Source organism: Myotis nattereri, assembly GCF_964212035.1.
Source record: "Myotis nattereri genome assembly, chromosome: 9".
NCBI classification, from domain to species: domain Eukaryota; kingdom Metazoa; phylum Chordata; class Mammalia; order Chiroptera; family Vespertilionidae; genus Myotis; species Myotis nattereri.
This window is the reverse complement of record NC_138084.1, coordinates 8792246-8798125: the sequence shown is the minus strand read 5'-3', so window position 1 is coordinate 8798125 and position 5880 is coordinate 8792246.

Sequence of the window (5880 nt, the reverse complement as noted above, 5' to 3'; positions counted from 1 at the left end):
GAGCCCCCTCCCAGCCTTTCTGCTGTGCCCAAGTTAGCAGGAAGCAACACCCAGCAGTTAGGGAGGAAAAGGAGAAGATGAGTTGGGCGTGGGGGCGTGGGGTGGGGGCGGGGGGGGGGCTGTGTCTCTGGCCTGTCCCAGCCCTGTCCAGAGGAATGAAGCCCTGAGAAAGGGTCCCAGAGACAAGTCTTCCCCCTGGGAGGTGGGGGAAGTGTGTGGGGGGAGGGCATGCATCCATGTGCAGCTGCCCAGGACCCTCTGCTTAACCGAGCTCCTCACCCTAGCTCCTGCCTAACATAAGCGAATGCAGGTCTGCTGGGCTGGGTCCTCAGGGCATGCCCTCAAATAAGAGGTACCGCAGCGCCTGGGCTCTGGAGACAGGACGGCCTCTGCCCAAATGCCACTCTGCCATTTCTGGCTGAGTAGTCACTTTGGATGACTGCCCATCTCTTAGCCTCTGCTCCCTCTTCCGGGAGTTAGGGAAGCGAGTACCTGTCTAGCAGTGCTCTGGGGCCTGGAGGACTTGAATGCAAAGCACCACCTGCAAAGCTCAAAGCATTGTATGCAAACATATTCCACGGTGTCCCACCCAGAGCCTCCTTGACGTGTGCAAGCAACGTATCCTTACAGAGATGCCTTCCTCACACAGGGGCTTTCTCACCAGGCCCAGGAGGCACCCAGATGAATAAGGCAGGTGCCTGCCCCCCCAGGCACGCAGTGAGCAGGGGACACAGGGCTCACAAACACCTGATGAGAAAGTGTCCCAAAGCACAAATGTACAGCTTTGGGAGCTGTCCGGAGAAAAGAGTGTCCACCTAGGGGGTCTGGGAGTCCGCATAGGATCCCGGCCTTGAAGAGTGGACGGGATGTTATTGGATGGGCAGTTATTGGCCGAGGAAGGACATTTTAGGAAGAGAGGACGGCACGAACAAAAAGTATGGTGATTGGATACGACCTGGAATACTGGTAACGCAATGAATGGTCTGAAGGTCTAGAGAAGATGGCCCATGATGGAGAGTGGAAGAGAAGTGGCTACTACAACTGAAAGTGGTCAGCTAGAGCTGTGCTATCCAGGAGGACTCTCTGTAACATGGAAGTGTTCTATATCTGCACTGTCCAATGTGGTAGCCAATGGCCACCTGTGGCTATTGAGCACTTAACAAGAAGTTACTACGATGGAGGCACAACATTTTTAAAATATATATATATGTATATTTATTGATTTCAGGAAAGAAGGGACACCATGGAATATGTTTGCATACAATGCTTTGAGCTTTGCAGGTGGTGCTTTGCATTCAAGTCCTCCAGGCCCCAGAGCACTGCTAGAAACATCAGTGATGAGAGAGAATCATTTATCCACTGCCTCCTGCACGCCCCCTACTGGGGATCAAGCCCGAAATCTGGGCATGTGCCCTTCACTGGAATCAAACCTGGGACCCGTCAGTCCTCAGGCTGATGCTCTATCCACTGAGCCAAACCAGCTAGGGCCAACAAATTTTTTAATTTAATTTCATTTAATTTCATTTAATTTAATTTTAATTAATGTCAGTGTAAATCTAAAGAGCTACACGTGGCTAGTGGCTACTGTATTTGACAGGGCAGCCGTCAAACATGGTAGTATTGTCAAGTGTGTGGAGAGAGCCCTCAAGGCCCCCACCTTGCACTCCTATCCACAGCCCATAAAATGGGAGCTCCCACACAGGCCATTGCTGTGGTTGTGCAGTCAAGTGGGTGAGCCGGGCTGAAATACAGCGTGTTTCCTGCTTGCCACACTGTGCACCCTGACATGGCTGTGTCTGCTTAGAGAAAAGAGCAGCTGTTTCTAATTCTTACAGAAGTGTCATATGGGCTAGCAGCAGCTCTGCATCCTCTAAAGCAGTGGTTCTCAACCTTCCTAATGCCGCGACCCTTTAATACAGTTCCCCATGTTGTGGTGACCCCCAATTTCATTGTTACAAATTGAACATAATTAAAGCATAGTGATTAATCACAAAAACAATATGTAATTATATATGTGTTTTCTGATGGTCTTAGGCGACCCTTGTGAAAGGGCCGTTCAACCCCCAAAGGGGTCGCGACCCACAGGTTGAGAACCGCTGCTCTAAAGGTTTTGTCCTCAGTGGTCTGTCTGCAGGTGGAGTCAGGTTTCCTCTCTGCTCTTGCTTCCCAGAGCTGCTGGGCCCGGTGAGCACACCTGGGGCACGGCCCAGGCAGGGGACGCAGGGAGCTGCTGGCTGTTACGCAGCCATGCGCCCATGAGGTGCGGAGGCCAGGTCCTCCGTATGTCTGTTGGCGTAAGGTTCTGTTCTGCTGCTGTAACTGGCAGTTGAAAGTGTGTTCTCCATAAACATCAGTAGGCTGGGGAGGTATCTCCACAGTGAAACCTTTTTTAAAATATTTATAAATGAAGTCTCAGGATGCTCTTTGGGACAGAAGAGCAATAAATTACAACTTACTTTGTGCCCCAAAGTATGCCAATTGTATATCTTGTTAAGTCCTCACAACAGCATGGAGGTGAAGGGCAGAGGTGGAGAGAGAAAGCAGCTTGCCTGATAATGGGCTGAGCCGGAATTCAAATCCAGGTTTTCCTAACTCCAAAGCTAGGGTCCTGCATGCTGTCCCTTTGGAGAGATTGTCTTGTTGTTTTTTTCTTCTTTAAAGCACTTTAATCACACAGTAATCACTGGAATCTCATAAAACACCACATTCCCATGATAGTCTGGGCCTCTGAATGGCACACATACAACTAACCCGGAAAGCCTACTGTTTGAACTGCCCTGGTATTGAGAAGACCTTCAGAACCCCAAAGCAATAGTCCGGCCATCTGGTCGCCCAACCCCAGCTCAGCCTAAAAACCTTCTGCAGGGTGTCACCCTAAAGATAACCCAAAAGGTCTCACAGCTTCCTGGTTGTTCAAACAACAACTGCAGTAGCAGGAATTGAGGCCCGAAGATCAGGGGGGTAGAAATGAGGAAGGAAATGGCATGTTAAATGACTATTTCCCCTAACTAGCCCTGTTCTTTCTAGATACAGCCTGAACTTGCATAGTTATAGAAGACTGATCTGATCAAATGTGGAAAGTTTTCTATCGATTTTAAGACTGTTCAAATCTCTATGTACTTTGAAGTCTGGGGTACAATGGAATTCCTAGATTTGGTGCTTCTATCTCTGCTGGGCTGGTTTAACACGGACACCCCCTCAGGAGGCCTTTCCCAAGCCCCTGGGAGAACTGTCCTAGGCAAGCAATAAAGACGTGTCGATGTAGCTCTCTGCCCTTCCGAAGATCTAATCCTAATACCGCCCCCCGCCCTTCCATTTTGTCCCTTTCTGGTTTCATCAAATCTGCTGTTTCTTTGGTTCTTTCTCTGCCCCCTCTTACCCCCACTTGTCTATTTCAGATCAAAGGCGTTCCCCACATCCTCACTTCTGGATTTGCTCCCTGGAGGGCAAAGCAAGGGTGACTCCCCTCCTCCTTGCCCAGGTACACCCGGCACTGCTCAGTCGATGAAAATCTCCATTCCTCGGAGCCCTCAGACCTCAGGCTCTCACGTTGCCATCAGAGAAAGGGTTTAGTTTGATGTGGTTAAGACTGTCATCACTGCCTCTTCAGACTCTCAGCCCCAAACCAGGCTCCTGCTCATCGCCCTCACTTTCCATTTCTCTGGAAATCTTTCATCTCTTTACCACAAACCCTCACAGCCTCCATCCAGGCTGAGTTGGGGGCCAGGAGGGTGGTACATTTCCTTTCTCAGTTGAAATACAGGCTGCTGTGGCTCAGTCATTCCACTCTGGGCTCATTACAGAGAACAAGAGAAAGAGAAAGCAAGAGTGAGGGGCGCTGTAAAGACTGTTGTTACATGGTTTCCCTTAAGCCCCAGAAATAGAAAGCCTGACTTCCGACGGGCAGAGCCCCTATGCAAACCACCAGACCACACTGCCAGATAAGAAAAATGTGAGATTGTGTCATACTTCCTTCATCGGCTCCTGTTTCTGAAAATGACCCTGCACTTCAGACAGCCTCGCCATGATCCCAGGATTTAGAGAAGGTGGAAGGAGGAGGACAGAGGGATCAGACATCTCTCTTTTCTGGTATAAATTTATTTTCAACCGCAGAAAGAAAGGAAAGGAAAGAAAAGACTACGAAAGACTAATTAGGAGCTAGGTTTATTATTTGCATATACAAGAGAAAGAAGCAAAGTGGACGTCAACCGGCATTGAGAAGGGGAACCCGGTAGCTAAAGAATGTGTCCTTAGCCCTAGCTGGTTTGGTTCATTGGATAGAGCGACAGCCTTCGGACTGAAGGGTCCCAGGTTCGATTCCAGTCAAGGGCACATGCCCAGGTTGCTGGCTCGATCTTCAGTAGAGGGCGTGCAGAAGGCACTGGATCCATGATTCTGTCATCATTGATGTTTCTCTCCCTCTCTCTTCCTCTCTAAAATCAATAAAAATCTATATTAAGAAAAAGAAAAAGAATGTGTCCTTGGCCTTTTCAATTCACGTGTGGCCATTTATTGAGCGCCTACTATATGCCAAACTCTGTGCTTGGTGCTGCACATTCAAAGACAAGACACCTACTTGTAGAATGAGACGCCTGAACTAGATTCCGATTCACCTAGATTCCAGCTCCTGTGCTCAGCACCACCTCCACCACCAGGGAAATAATTTTGCTTCCCTCTCCCAGAGCAGCCTGCCTTGTCAGCCGCTGTAGGAAGAGTGATGGCTGGGGTGTTGACAAGCTCCTAATTGGAAGGTAGGAGGTGCCGCAGAGATCAGCTATAAAAGATATCTTTGGACCAGGGTGGGCTGCGAATGCTTGGAAGAGACTCAGGGGTGAGGTCTGGTGAGCTGTCACCCTCAGATAAAGCCCAGCCCAGCAGACAAACAACATGGGGGTAGGGGTGCGAGGGGTGGGGCGAGAGGCAGCTGACAGACGAGGCCCACAGGGGGACGCAGCCATTCCAGGGGGTGGCAGCAGTAGCATGCGCACCAGGACTTCAGGAGTCAGTGGGCTTGCTAGGGAATGGGGCACAGGGAAAGGGGAGCCTGGAATGGCCCCAAAGCCCAGGATCAAAGAGGCAGGGCCAGGGGAGCAGCTGATAAGAGTTTTGTGGTGGAAACAAGGGAAAGGAGAGACGGGAGTCAATGTTATTCAGCCAATAAAGAACAACCATGTCTGACTGGCTTCTGTACACCTATCAGGGTCCCAGGCCCTGAGGGTTCAGAAGAAGAACCAAGTAAGATTCGAACTTCTAACTAGGAGGTGACCAAATGCATGCAGTGAAATTGTTGCTGGGTAAGACAACATTGGCACCTGCACAAACTCTTGCCTCGAAGTGTCTCATTTAATCCACTCCACCGCCCTGCAGGTGGGTGCCGGGTCCCTGTTTTAGCAATGAGGGTGCTGAGGTTCTGAGAGGTTGCATACCTTCTCTAAGTTTGTCCAGGGCTGTGTGAGCCTCCGAGCTTGCTGTACAGCCGGCAGCGGGGGGAAAGGAGTAGATACTTACTCGCTGATGGTGCAGGAGAGAAGTGAAAAGGGTGGCGCCGTGGGAGGGAGAGGGAGCTACGCGTGAACAGGTGAGAGATGGTTCTTGGAATTGGAGGGCCCGTGGGGGCTCGTGCAAAGCTGTGGATCCTCAGACTTCTCCACATTCTGAGCCCGAGCCCGAGGGTCTGAGCAGGATTGGGGCCATCCAGCCTTGCCGTCTGGCACAGCAGAGGACCTCCCCTGGAAATCTGGAGATTCCACGCAGAGCGCATGCGGTCTGAGCGCTCACTGCAGGAGCGAAGACTCCACCCATCAGATAGACAACCAGGCCGCAGGGGGCCCAGCTCCCCCAACCATGGGTTTGCAACACACTCAACAAACAGCAACTGGC